The following is a 15,066-nucleotide window of genomic DNA, read 5'->3' on the forward strand; positions in this document are numbered from 1 at the left end:
TGCTCTTAATAATAAAAGGATTAGATTAAGAATTTGGATTGTAATCTAATTTATCAACTTAGAAACTATAGGAGAAGAAGATAAGAACAAAAAAAAATTATATCTTTTTTTTTCATTAAAAGAAAGTACAAAAATTTCCATACGATGCATAGGCCTTAATCAAGAATTGCGTGTAAACTGAAAATAAGAAAATATTTCTTAGTTTCATTGAAATTAAATAATAAAATAGATAATAAAAATAAATTATTCTTTTACTTTTTTTTTGGAAGTGAAGTACTCTTTTAGTTTAAGTTAAAAAATAAAAAACCACAATATACACACAGATATAAATGAAAATGCCTAAGATTGAATATATAAATACAATCCATAAAATAATCTAAAACATGGTTTAGTAAAAGGTTCAATTAAAAAAATTATAATAAAATATTTATCTATAAATCTAAAATCGAAAAATCTTATTTCATTTAAATATTTTATATGGTTCCAAAGAGATTTTCTCTCTAACCTAATTAATTTCATTAAATTAGAGAATTAAAATTTTTCTGCTTACATCATTAATTTAGTATTTTTTTTAGTAATATTTAAACTTAAGAAATAGTAAATAAATAGATTTATTTACTTAATTAAATCATTATATATAATTAGATGTAGTCTAAGAGAATTATATAAGTTTATTTATTTTAAGATCATTATTACATTTATATTTGAAAAAAAATTGGTAATGATTAATACCTTGATGCTACCATTTAATGGTCCTTTTCCTCGTCTTGCTCTTCCTCCTAATCATTGGATCAAGCTTGTGGTGATTGTGTTGCATTGTTTATATTGGGAAATACTTGAGTTCACTAAAAAAAGAAAAAAAATCAAACTCGGCTTATTTGTACTCTTTTTCAAATTCAAATATTCTTTTTTTTCTTTACCTCATCCTCACACCCAAAAAAAAAAAAAACAACAAAAAACAAAAAACAAAACAAAAGAAGGGTGGGTATACCTGACTCATATGGTGAAATCCTATATCCAAAAATTGGTTCAGAGAATCAAAGATTCAAAGGTTTTAGTGCTCATAATCCCACAACCACTATTCTTTGTCAACGTATTCTTGTTCTTCGAGTTGATTACTATTTTGAGCCATTGCATTGCATTTTCTAGATTTTTGTGATGGGTGAAGTTAATCAACTTTTTTTGTGGGGGTGAGCTCACATAATGACAGGAGTACTAAATAGCTTAGTGTATAGGAATATTATTAGATCTGAGATTTGAGAAAAAAATAACTTGATGTGAACAAAAGAAGTAGATAACTTGATATGAACAAAAAGAAAAAAGGAACTTATCTAATCAAGAAGTTTAGGTATACTTTATCCCAAAAAAATAGTTAATTTTATTAGCTACAAAAAAGAAATAAATGTATAAATTTTTACGTGAAGCAGGGGAAGTAGAGTGAAGTAGCTCTTTTTTTTTTTTTTTTTTTTTTTTTTTTTTTTTTTAAGATAAACTACTAAAAAATTATTACATGAGGTGAAGTAGTTCTTCTTTTATGTGAAGTAGTTTTTTTTTTTTTTTAGTTAAACTAATTAATGATAATAATGAATTAGAATCCTTATGAGATAAACTGCAAAATGATAAGAATGAATTTTTAGTTTTTTAAAAATCTAAAAAATTTAATAAAATTTCTACAATTTGGTAAAGACACTTGGCGCAACCACGGCGTCTAAACCCAACTTTTATTATATATATTATGATATGATATGATATCAATGTAGTTGCTCTGGCCTTATATCAAACACATTGAAATTTCTTAGGCCCTTACATGACAATGACATAGATTGGCTCAAGGTGGGGAAGTATGGTATCGATTATGAAACAATCATTTTCCCAGTAATCTATATATTACTAAAAGTTGAAACGTAGCGTTTAATGCTGCTTCTCTCACGTTGCGCCACATCAGCTGTCACATCATTCTTTTTTTTTTTTTTTTTTTTTATAAATATAATTTGTCCTACAATTTTAAAATGGTTTTTACAATTTTCAGACCTATAAATCCCAACCCTATAAATGCAGCCCACTTCTTATTTATTTACTTCCATTATCACCTAATAATAAATCCAACCCACTACTTATTTATTTACTTCCACCACGTCATTATCCTATTTTTTTTTCCAATTTTTCTCTAATTTTTTTAACATTTACTTTTTTTTTTTAATATTTACACTTACCCTAACCTTTCTCCCTCCCTTACCTTTTCATCTCCCTCCCTTACCTTTTCATCTCCCCACTACCATCTACTTTAATATCACTCTTCATCTTTCCTTTCATCTTCTCTTATTTTGTCTCTTCTTATTCACACTATTTCACTATAAATTTGTCATTCTCTTTCATTCACTGCATAGTTTTTTCTCATAAAAAAAGGTTATTTCTCTCTCTCTCTCTCTCTCTGTCTGTTGATTTTTTTTTTTTTTTTACTTGCATCTCTGCTTTAGGTTTATAATTCTTAACTAATTTTCATAACTTTTTGGAATCAACGTTTGGTCTGTATGATGTCATTAATAAATCTTTGTTGTAGATAGGATATGATAGTGAAATACTACAGTTCCCTAGGATTGCTTGTAGCTGTGTTCAGCCTTGTACCTATAGAAGGCCAATGATGCTTAAAGTGTGCATGAAATAGAAGGCTATTGGGGAGAGAGATGGCCTCGCTGTTAAAGAAGATTTTGAGGTGCTAATGCAAACTAAATTTGCTGCTGCTATCATTGAAGAGGATGTAATTGTTACAGTTCATAGCAACTGACGATGCTTGAAGTGTGCATGAAATTAAAGGCTATAGGGGAGAGATGGCCTTGCTGTTAAAGATGATATTAAGTTACTAATGCAACCTGAAATTGCTGCTGCTATCATTGAAGAGGATGTAATTATTATGGTTCATACTAATTGACCATGAATCATGTATATGTCATGTATATTTTGTAAATGAAATACTAATATCACGTATATACTCTTGCAATTCTGCACAATTAATCTCTTTGTTTATGTGTTTCAGTGTTTTTTGAATATAAAGGATGTCAACTGTAGTTGCACGATTTTCCTGGCCCAAATTTGTTTGATCAGGCCCTGGCCCAAAGCGCAACTCACAATAAATATTTGTAGAGGATGGGTCAAAGAACTTGGTCTCAGTGAGTCTGTTCGGTCTGATACATGGAAAGCATTGTTACAAAAAAATAAAAACACCAGAATGGATCTCTCACGTATAAGTTTGTTTCTTTAGTTCCTCATACAGAAATTTTCGTCCCCTTCTCTAAGGGACTCCACTACATTATATAGTTCCCTTCTCTTATCTCAACCCTACACTTGTTGACTATCTAAGCACCTACTTGAGTGGCTGTCCCATCAGACGCCTTCATCTCTCCCCATGTGAGTTGCAGAGGCCAAGGCGGTACTGTTCAGGGGTCATTTCCTCATTAATGCGGCCAAGTGGGTGGTTGGGGCGCAATTAATGTGGTGGTAGCTCTCCATGGGATATTTTAGATTTTATTCATTTTATATGTTGGGAGGATGAACTGAAGTGGCTGGGGAGAGTTCCTCGTCTGGGCTTCGTGATGTCCGAGGAGGAGTTACTCCTCGGACATGTTTCCCTGGCGTTTATGGGTTTGAGTAATGCTTCATACGTGGTTTCTCTTCGGATAGGACGCTCCTCGGACGGGCCTGAATTTGGAATAGCCCATTATTTCTGGGCCGGGCCCCACATTAGCCCCTAAAAACTCCGGTTTTTATCTCCCTCCGAGGAGGAAAAGACGGGGTTTTGATATTTTGGGAGAGGGTGGAAATAAGGAGAGCATGTGGCGCGCGTGCGGACCGTTACTTCTGACGCGCTGCAATTTACAAGGCGCGGCCATTAACTTCTGGAGGCGTTATGTTCCCTCATCCAACGGTGTGGCGTAGATCGAACGGCTATCGTTTTCTTCCGTATTTTTAGGCAGGAGCGATCTTTTCTCTCTCCTCCTGGCTATATAAGACGTCATAGGGGGTCAGTTTCTTCTTTTACCTGCATTTCACAAACCTTTAGAGGCTTCCAGAGAACTCCATCGAACCCCAGAGATACACGGACACTAGCGACCGTTACGCCATCGTAGCCGTTTTTGTGAAGCGTTTCGTCCACGAGAAATTCCCAGGCGCCTCATTGAACGCTTTGTGAAGGTACCAGTACATTTCGTTCATCTTGCTGTTTCAATTTCCTCCTCGGACTCTACTTTCTTTCTCTGAGTCTTTACTTTTGTTCCTCGGTTCAGTCCAGATGGGTAGATTTGAGAAATTAGTTAACACCCCCGCCGCTATGGAGGCCTTTAGGGCTAAATATCACATTCCCCCGGGGGTTGGGCTACGGTACTGTCCTCTTGAAGGAATATTGACAGATAGGCGTGCGGGAGAAGTCGTTATCCCCATGATTGCCTTCATAGAGGGAGGGATGACACTTCCCATGCGTAGGATTACAAGGGAGTACTTGTTCAACCATAGGTTGACGCCGTACCAGTGTGCCCCAAATATGTTCAAGATACTAGGCTGTGTAGATGTTTTAAACGAGCGGATGAATCTAGGCCTTACTTGGCACGATGTGGCTTATCTCTATGAATGTCATCGCCTCGGGGATGAGGGGTATTATCTTAAATCCCGGAACGAGGACGTTAGGTTGATCTCTTGTCTCCCAATATCCAATAAGACAGTGAAGAATGATTTCCTTATTGCTTCTGGGGAGTGGTTCGACGGTATTCATTATCCAACTCGGGCAGGAAACCCAGGTGCGGCGTCTCTAGGATCGGTCCCTTTTGGGATAGGATTTAGCATTGAGGGGTTACACTTTTTGCTTTCTTTATAATTGGAAGATTTCGTGGACTAATCCCCTTTTCCTTGATTGTTTGCAGATAAAATTCACGTCGCCCCTCGGCTAAACTTTGTGAACGTGCCAGCCCTGAACTACCTTCTTAGGTCAGAGATCTACGTTTCCCAGGACGGGCAGTTGCGTGCTGCCCACCTGGTTCTGGGCTATCAACCGCTGAGCAGCTCTTTCCAGGCTATCGGTCACGCCATAAGGGCTGGTAGTCCGAGGTTGGCTCGGATTGACGTGTCCAGGGACGGGTTCTTAGCTGAACACGATCTGCCACCAGTTGTGTTGCCCGGTGTTAGAGATCCCTACTTGGCAGAGCAGCTACCTCCGCTAAACGAGCCTGGTGCTGCCGCTTAGGTCGAAGAGGAAGCTGAATCATCTCGTCTTTTCCTTGAGGCAGAAATAGACGAGTTTTATTTTGAGGAGGAAGTTCAACAGACCCCCCTGGTGGAATTCTCTGATCCCGAAGGAGAGCGGGACCGACATTCTGCAGTTGGTGTTCCTTCCATCGTTCTCTGCTCGGACGATACTTCGGACGAGGAGATAGAGCCCATGGCAGAAAAAGGAAAAACTCTAAAGGAGCTGATGGCCTCCCGAGGGAAAGGACGGTTGCCGAAGGGACAGTCCTCGAAGGCGCCAACTCCACCACAGGGCAAGACCCTCCCTCCTGTGGCTCCTACGGACACCTCAGACCTTGGCCTTAAGGTCAATCCGGACCTAAAGAAGAAAAGGCCGGCCGACACTCCTGAGGAGGGCGAGGTGGTTGCTCAACCGACCAAGCAACAAAAAACCACTCGCGCGCCAAGGAGCAGAAGGGGCAACTCCTCGGAGAGTCGAGACGAGGAGACTCTTGCGGATGTACGTGCTACCCCGCGTGTATGGGGCCCCAGATTAGAGCTGGATGGGGTGGCCATTCCCTACAATGCTTCGATCCGAGATTACAATCGAGGCCGGGCGGGCTACGTGGCCGAGGCCTTAGAGCAGCCCCTACTCCTTCCTTGGGATATGGAGGCTTATAGGCGGTTCTCTCAGCCCGAGATCTTCCTATCCCTTAAAAGGGATCTCGCGATGGTAAGTAATCCTTTTACTGTTTTATTACTTTATTTGACCTTAGATTACAACAATCTTGTTTCGTTTGTAGATTACCCAGCAGGTATTCGTGGCTGAGGAATTTTGCCGTGGTAACAGTAGTCGGGCTGAGGTCGAGAACCAGGCGCGAGCGGAGGTGGAGAAAACCTTGGGGTCCTTCCAGCACGATTACGCTGAACTCATGGACAAGTTCAAAGAGTCGGAGAACCGGCGCAAGTCTGCAGAAGCTGGTTTGAAGAGTGCTGAGGCCCAGGCGGAGGACCAGCGCAAGGAGCTGTTCTCGACCCAGCTTAACCTTGCCACCGAGAAACAGGCAGTGCAGGATCTTAAGACCGCTCTGCAAAGGGTCGAGGATGAGCTGCGACGGGTCAAAGAGGAGGCCCAACTGATCCGAGAGGCCACAGAGGCTGAGAAGAGTGCTGCACGCCAGCTCGGGGCCGAAGAGACGGAGGCTAGGCTATCCGAGGAGATCCCCGAGGTATGCCGGGAGTATTGCGATATCTCATGGTCTCGTGCCCTTGACGCGGCGGGAGTTCCTGCTGACTCGGCGCTGAGACTGCCCGAGAGCATTTTCTACCCTAAAGAGATCCGAGCGCATCCTGATGGTGTCCAAGTAGCCTCTAAGCAGGATCTGGCGACGCCTGATGCTGTCCTTGTGCCCGATATGGCGAATGATCCCGTCGTAGACTCTACCATCGAGGTTCCGCCTCCTCAGCCTGAGCAGAAAGAAGATCCTCCTGCTGAGGCTTAGCCTTCTAGGCTTTTGATCTTTGTACTCTTTACTTTTTGACCGAGAGTCGTCCTATTCTCCCGCTCTTTTGTAAGGACCTCTCCTTCTAATGTATTCGGAATATTAATATAAAATGTTCGTTTTGCTTACTATAGACGCACGTCAGTAGCGCTCTTCTTTAAACATTTGCAACTATGTAGATACAGATAAACGGTTAAGAAAAAAGGGGTTTTTGGGCTGCGCATCTGAGGGTTGCGATGGTGCCAGACTGCGCGCACGTATAAAAATGGTCTCCTTTAAGCAATGATCTCCCAATCTACCATAAGCAATAATTTCCCCCAAGTCTGTGGCCCGAGGAGCCATGCAGGACTTAGGTTCTGTTTAAAGCTATGAATAGTTGTCTTTAAGTATTAATTTCCCCTTAGTCTGTGGTCCGTGGAGCCATGCAGGACTAGGTTCTGTTTAAAACTTATATTAGTAATAATTTCCCCCAAGTCTGTGGTCCGAGGAGCCATGCAGGACTTGGGTTCTGTTTAAAACTATGAATAGTTGCCTTAAGTATTAATTTCCCCTTAGTCTGTGGTCCGTGGAGCCATGCAGGACTAGGTTCTGTTTAAAACTTATATTAGTAATAATTTCCCCCAAGTCTGTGGTCCGAGGAGCCATGCAGGACTTGGGTTCTGTTTAAAACTATGAATAGTTGCCTTAAGTATTAATTTCCCCTTAGTCTGTGGTCCGTGGAGCCATGCAGGACTAGGTTCTGTTTAAAACTTATATTAGTAATAATTTCCCCCAAGTCTGTGGTCCGAGGAGCCATGCAGGACTTGGGTTCTGTTTAAAACTATGAATAGTTGCCTTAAGTATTAATTTCCCCTTAGTCTGTGGTCCGTGGAGCCATGCAGGACTAGGTTCTGTTTAAAACTTATATTAGTAATAATTTCCCCCAAGTCTGTGGTCCGAGGAGCCATGCAGGACTTGGGTTCTGTTTAAAACTATGAATAGTTGCCTTAAGTATTAATTTCCCCTTAGTCTGTGGTCCGTGGAGCCATGCAGGACTAGGTTCTGTTTAAAACTTATATTAGTAATAATTTCCCCCAAGTCTGTGGTCCGAGGAGCCATGCAGGACTTGGGTTCTGTTTAAAACTATGAATAGTTGCCTTAAGTATTAATTTCCCCTTAGTCTGTGGTCCGTGGAGCCATGCAGGACTAGGTTCTGTTTAAAACTTATATTAGTAATAATTTCCCCCAAGTCTGTGGTCCGAGGAGCCATGCAGGACTTGGGTTCTGTTTAAAACTATGAATAGTTGCCTTAAGTATTAATTTCCCCTTAGTCTGTGGTCCGTGGAGCCATGCAGGACTAGGTTCTGTTTAAAACTTATCCCCCTAGGAGCCATGCAGGACTTGGGTTTGTTTAAAACTATGAATAGTTGCCTTAAGTATTAATTTCCCCTTAGTCTGTGGTCCGTGGAGCCATGCAGGACTTGGGTTCTGTTTAAAACTATGAATAGTTGCCTTAAGTATTAATTTCCCCTTAGTCTGTGGTCCGTGGAGCCATGCAGGACTAAGTTCTGTTTAAAACTTATATTAGTAATAATTTCCCCCAAGTCTGTGGTCCGAGGAGCCATACAGGACTTGGGTTCTGTTTAAAACTATGAATGGTTGTCAGTAGCTCAGCAAGCAGCGGATAATCATGAAAGAAAACGTATGCTAAGCCATTCTCATTAATAATAATATCTTCTGAGGTTATTTACATTCCATGGTCGAGGTACAGCTTTTTTATCTAAATCTTCTAGGTAGTAGGCGCCTATTCCGGCCACGGATGTGACACGGTATGGTCCTTCCCAGTTGGGCCCCAGCTTGCCCCAAGAGGGGTTCTTTGCGCTGCCAAGAATCTTCCTCATTACGAGATCACCTGGCCCCAGAGGCCGTGGTTTGACGTTAGCATCATACCCTTGTCTCAGCTTCTGGTGATAATAGGCCACATGAATCATCGCTTTTTCCCTTCTTTCTTCGGCTAGGTCCAGACTCCGTTCCAATAACTCGTCGTTATCGCTTGGGGTAAACGATCTAGACCTCAGTGTGGGAAAGTTGTTCTCAATCGGGAGCACGGCCTCAGCCCCGTAAGTCATCGAGAAGGGGGTCTCACCGGTCGATCGTCGCGGCGTCGTCCGATAAGTCCATAAGACATGGGGGAGTTCTTCTACCCATCTCCCCTTCGCCTCGTCCAACCTCTTCTTCAGTCCGTGCACTATGACCTTGTTCACGGCTTCGACCTGTCCATTTCCCTTAGGGTAGGCGGGGGTGGAATATCGGTTGATGATTCCAAACTCGCGGCAATACTCCCTAAAGTTTTTACTGTCGAACTGCAGACCATTGTCGGAAATGAGTGTACGTGGGGTCCCGAAGCGGGTGATGATGTTCTTCCAGATGAATTTTTGGGCGTCCACGTCCCTAATGTTGGCCAATGGTTCAGCCTCCACCCATTTAGTGAAGTAGTCCGTTCCGACTATTATGTATCGCTTGTTCCCTGCGGCCTTGGGGAAGGGTCCAACTAGATCAAGGCCCCATTGTGCGAACGGCCATGGACTCGAGAGGGGGTTGAGAACTCCTCCGGGTTGGTGGATATTCGGGGCGAATCTTTGGCACTGATCGCACTTCTTGGCGTATTCTTGGGCCTCTCTCTGCATGTTCGGCCACCAGTACCCCTGGGTAAGTGCCCTGTGTGCCAGCGATCTCCCTCCGGTATGACTTCCACAAATCCCCTCGTGTAACTCCTCAAGCAGAGATTCGGATTCTTCTGGGTGTACGCAGAGTAGGTACGGTCCAGAATATGAGCGTCGATATAGTTTGTGGTCCTCTGACAGCCAAAACCGAGGAGCATTCCTTCGTATTTTCTCGGCTTCCAATTTCTCTTCCGGCAAGACGTCGTTTTGCAGGAAGTTCTTTATGGGATCCATCCAGCTGTGACTCTTTCTGATCTGGTGGACTCTGGCAGGGCCTCTACTGATGGGACTTGCCTTAGCTAGATCTTCAACCAGGATTACTCACGGCAGATTATGTGCCGAGGACGTGGCGAGAGTGGCCAGCGAGTCCGCATGGGTGTTGCCACTCCTGGAAATGTGTGTCACATTGAAGGACTCAAAATTCGTCTGCAGCCGCCTGACTTGTCCCAGATACTCTTGCATCCTAGTGTCTCGGGCTTCCAGCTCACCCATCACCTGTCCGACTACCAGTCTGGAGTCCGAGAACGCTTCTATCATTTTTCCGCCCAACCTTTGAACCATCGTCATCCCTTGTAGTAAGGCTTCGTATTCGGCTTCATTGTTCGTAGCCGAGAATCCGAGCCTTAATGATTTTTCAATGGCAGCACCGTCCGGGGATATTAAAACTATCCCAACTCCTGACCCTCTCTGGTTGGCTGCACCATCTACGTAGACCTTCCAATGCGTGTTCCTTCCTGTTGAGATCGCACCAACCGACTTCCCATCCATGTCCTTCTTCTCGGTTATTGTTTCTATGGAGGGCTCAGCAAACTCCGCTACCAAGTCCGCGAGGACCTGCCCTTTGATGGAGGATCTGGGCATATATTTTATATCAAAGGCTCCCAAGAGCGCACTCCACATGGCGATCCTTCCAGTATAGTCAGCGCTTCGAAGCACTGCTCGGAGGGGAAGCTGAGTCAGAACGATGACTGTGTGCGCCTGAAAGTAATGAGGAAGTTTTCGGGTTGCATGCACTATTGCCAGGATTGCCTTTTCTAAAGGTAGGTATCGCACCTCGGCCTCATGTAGTGATTTGCTCACATAGTACACCGGTCGCTGCACCCCATTATCATCCCGTATCAGTACCAGGCTTACAGCGTGGGGAGCTACGGCGATGTAGGCAAACAGCACCTCATCCGCCTCAGGGCTGGACATGATGGGTGGTCGGGACAGGTAGTCTTTAAGTTGCTGGAAAGCCTGAACGCAATCCTCCGACCATGCAAACTCTTTCCACTTGTTTATCAGGAGGTAGAAAGGCCGACATCGATCCGCCGATCTCGATATGAACCGGTTCAACGCCGCAATCATACCAGTGAGTTTTTGTACTTCCTTCGGATTCCGAGGAGCCTGTAGGCTGTTAATGGCTTTGATTTGATCGGGACTTACTTCTATTCCCCTGTGGGTGACCATATACCCTAGGAATTTCCCAGACCCTACCCCGAATGAACATTTGGAGGCATTCAGCCGCAACCGGTGCTCCCTTAATACGGTGAAGATTGTTCCGAGGTCCTTCACGTGCTCGGACGCCTTTCTACTCTTGACGACCATATCATCTATATAAACCTCAATGATCTTGCCCAGTTGTGGTTCAAACATCCGAGTCATCATTCTTTGGTAGGTTGAGCCTGCGTTCTTTAGGCCAAACGGCATCACCTTGTAATGATAATTTCCGATGGGCGTCATGAAAGCCGTTTTCTCTTGGTCCTCTAGCGCAAGGGGTATCTGATGATAGCCTTGGAAGGCGTCCAGGAAGCTCGTCCGAGGGTGCCCCACGGTTGCATCCACCAATCGATCAATTCGGGGTAGGGGGAATGGGTCCTTTGGGCATGCCTTGTTCAGGTCCGTGAAGTCTACGCAGACCCTCCATTTCCCTGTCTTCTTCTTTACCACCACCGTGTTTGCCAGCCACTCTGGGTAAAAGACCTCTTTGATAGCCCCCGCTCTTTTTAGCTTTGCCACTTCGTCTTTTACGGCACTAGCATGTTCCTTTGAAGGGCGTCGGGGTGGCTGCTTCTTCGGAGTGGAAGAGGGGTTGACGTTCAGGTGGTGACAAATAAGGCTGGGATCGACGCCCGGGGCGTCGTAGGCTTCCCATGCGAACACGTCGACATTTTCTCTAAGAAATCCGACCAGTTCCTCCTTTTCCTGAGAGGGCAATTCCGAGCCGACCAGAAAGAACTTCTCCGGGTCGTCGTTGACAGCGATTTTATCTAAACTTTCACACCCTATCTCCTCGGCCAGTCCGTCGTCCTGCTCTGCCGAGGCGGCTGATTGCTATAAACTTTCAGGGGCCGAGGACTCGGCATGGGGCCGATGTAAGACGGCGGCCACCATACACTGCCTGGACACGGCCTGATCTCCTCGGATCTCTTCCACTTGTCCTTTGGATGGGTATTTCACCTTCTGATGGAGTGTGGAGGTTACTGCTTCCAGGGCGTGGATCCATGGCCTGGCGACTATCGCGGTGTAGGGTGAGTAAACGTCGACGACGATAAAATTCACTTCCACCACCTCCGCCCCAGTCTGTATGGGTAGTCGGATTTGCCCTTTTGGCGTAACCATTCTCCCCTCGAAGCTAAGAAGGGGGGAGTCATAAACTGCCAAATCTTCTGGCTTCAGGTTCAGCCCCTTGTATAGATCATGGTACATTATCTCTACTGCACTTCCCGAATCCACCAACACCCTTTTCACGTCAAAGCCCCCAATCCTCAGAGTGACCACCAAGGCATCATCGTGGGGTTGAATAGTTCCTCTCTTATCCTCATCCGAGAACCCCAGTATCAAAGAGCTTCCCTTTTTTGACCTTTTGTGTTCCCTCTGCCTGCTCCCGGAGGGGAGCCGATCAACAGCTAACACCCTGGGGATGGGTGGTCCCGTTCTTCCTGGTGCAGCGAAGATGACATGTATTGTCCCGGTGGGTGGTCTTAAGGTTACGTCCTTTCGCGGCTCTTGTGCTGCTTGGCCGGTGTAGCCACTCGACGGGTGCAGCAGGTGACGTAACTTTCCCTCTCGGACCAACTGATCCAGATGATTCCACAGATTCCTGCAGTCCTCAGTAGTGTGCCCATGGTCTTGATGATAGTGGCAGTACAGGTTTTGGTTACGTTTGGAAGGTTCTCCAGCCATCTTTCCCGGCCACCTGAAATAGGGTTCATCTCTTACTTTCTCCAGTACCTGTTGTACGGGCTCTCTGAATATGGCATTCATTGTTTGCGGGTTACTCTGCCCAGCCTATCGCGTAAAATCTCTCCTCGGCTGACCATGATTGTGCCGTTCCAACCTGAAATCATTTGCTTTGGGGTGGATAACCTTCTCCTTCCCCCTCCCTTGCAGCTGATCTTCCTCCACTCTTTTGTACTTGTCTATCCTATCCCTCAACTGATCAACGTTGGCAACTGGTTTACCAGTGAGGGACTTCCTTAAGCCATGGTCGGTGGGGAGGCCGCTTTTGAATGTGCTGATAGCGACAGCATCGTGGTTATCATCCAGGTCATTATATACTTCCCAGTATCTATCGGAGTATGCTTTCAGAGTCTCTCCCTCGTGCATGGACAAGGACAATAGCGAACCGAGGGGCCTGGGGACTCTGGTGTTGGTGATAAAGCGAGAGCAGAAATCTCGAGTGAGCTGCTTGTAAGAGCTTATGGAATTTGTCTTCAGGCCGTTGAACCACCTCATCGCCATTGATCCCAAGCTGGACGGGAAGATTTTGCACATAAGGGCCTCATTTTGCGAGTAGATCGCCATCTTTTGGTTAAATTGACTCACATGCTCTACCGGGTCTGATCGACCGCTATAAATGGCGAATGCTGGTTGGTTGAACCGTCGAGGTAGCTCAGCCCCTTCAATTCTATACGTGAAGGGGGACCTTGAAACCTGATCCAACGCCTTCTTCATGGCGTCGTTTCCCGAACCCTTACTAGATGCGCTCTCATACTTCCGCACAGGGCGTGGTTCCTTTTCGTAGGTAAAGGTTTCACTTGGGGGGGTCCTTGACCTCCGTCGGTAACTCACATCCTCCGCATTAGAGGACTTGTCTGAGTCTGAAGGAGATCGCCTTCGCTGTGCTCGTCGTAGCTTCCTTTTCAGATCATCTATCTCTCGCTGCATGGCCTGGTGACTATTTCGCTTCTGGGACACGTGACTACCTATCTGAGTGTGACTCTGGCTTGTCCGGATAATATGCACACTTCCCTCGCGATTTCCCCTGTGGCCTGGATTGACGGGGTTATTTTGCCTCTGGGACTCGGCGGGTTGTGTCTGTTGGGAGTCAGCCTCGTGAGGATTCTCCTGGTGCGGACCTAGTTCTGCCATGCTTGACCGTTGTGCTAACTGATGCTCTAGTTCTCCCCACAGACGGCGCCAATTGTAGTTGCACGATTTTCCTGGCCCAAATTCGTTTGATCAGGCCCTGGCCCAAAGCGCAACCCACAATAAATATTTGTAGAGGATGGGTCAAAGAACTTGGTCTCAGTGAGTCTGTTCGGTCTGATACATGGAAAGCATTGTTACAAAAAAATAAAAACACCAGAATGGATCTCTCACGTATAAGTTTGTTTCTTTAGTTCCTCATACAGAAATTTTCGTCCCCTTCTCTAAGGGACTCCACTACATTATATAGTTCCCTTCTCTTATCTCAACCCTACACTTGTTGACTATCTAAGCACCTACTTGAGTGGCTGTCCCATCAGACGCCTTCATCTCTCCCCATGTGAGTTGCAGAGGCCAAGGCGGTACTGTTCAGGGGTCATTTCCTCATTAATGCGGCCAAGTGGGTGGTTGGGGCGCAATTAATGTGGTGGTAGCTCTCCATGGGATATTTTAGATTTTATTCATTTTATATGTTGGGAGGATGAACTGAAGTGGCTGGGGAGAGTTCCTCGTCTGGGTTTCGTGATGTCTGAGGAGGAGTTACTCCTCGGACATGTTTCCCTGGCGTTTATGGGTTTGAGTAATGCTTCATACGTGGTTTCTCTTCGGATAGGACGCTCCTCGGACGGGCCTGAATTTGGAATAGCCCATTATTTCTGGGCCGGGCCCCAATATTGATTTTATGGGAAAAGTTACATAAAATATTGAGATTTAAAAAAAAAAAATTACAATCTACTAAAAATGCTTTTTAAATATTTAAAACATTTCTATTTTTTATATTATTGACGTGTTTAAAAAAAATATAAACAGATTATTGGCTTTATATATTCATCTTTGGTGGTTTAACATTATATATAATTTTATCTTTACATATTTATCTACTTTAATTTAGATGTTTATAACTAAATAATATTATCAATGAAGAGTAAAAAAAACCAAAAATAATGTCTATACATATCTATACTATATATAATAATGGAGTTTTGTAATAAATTTTATAAAGTTCTTTATGCACTACATCTTTAGCATCTTTTATTTGTTTATTTGCAATTCTAACTTTGTTCAACTTTTCATCTTCTTCAATTATTGTCTTTTTAGTTCAATATTTCATCCCCTCCAATAATTTTTTTTTTTTTAATTTTCATTTGATTTTCTTTAGATTTTAAAAAATTTTCCATTATATCTTCTTAAATTCAATAGTTTCACTTCATTCAACCTTTCATCTAATTCCACCCTAGGCT

At 44.2% G+C, this 15,066-nt stretch overlaps 1 pseudogene; it reads right to left on the reverse strand.

Moving 5' to 3' along the window:
* Window positions 1–8,413: 8,413 nt before the first annotated feature.
* On the reverse strand, window positions 8,414–11,737 carry LOC115976732 (annotated as a pseudogene).
* Between the last annotated feature and the right edge of the window lie 3,329 nt (window positions 11,738–15,066).

This window comes from Quercus lobata, chromosome 2, assembly GCF_001633185.2.
Source record: "Quercus lobata isolate SW786 chromosome 2, ValleyOak3.0 Primary Assembly, whole genome shotgun sequence".
Classification (NCBI taxonomy): domain Eukaryota; kingdom Viridiplantae; phylum Streptophyta; class Magnoliopsida; order Fagales; family Fagaceae; genus Quercus; species Quercus lobata.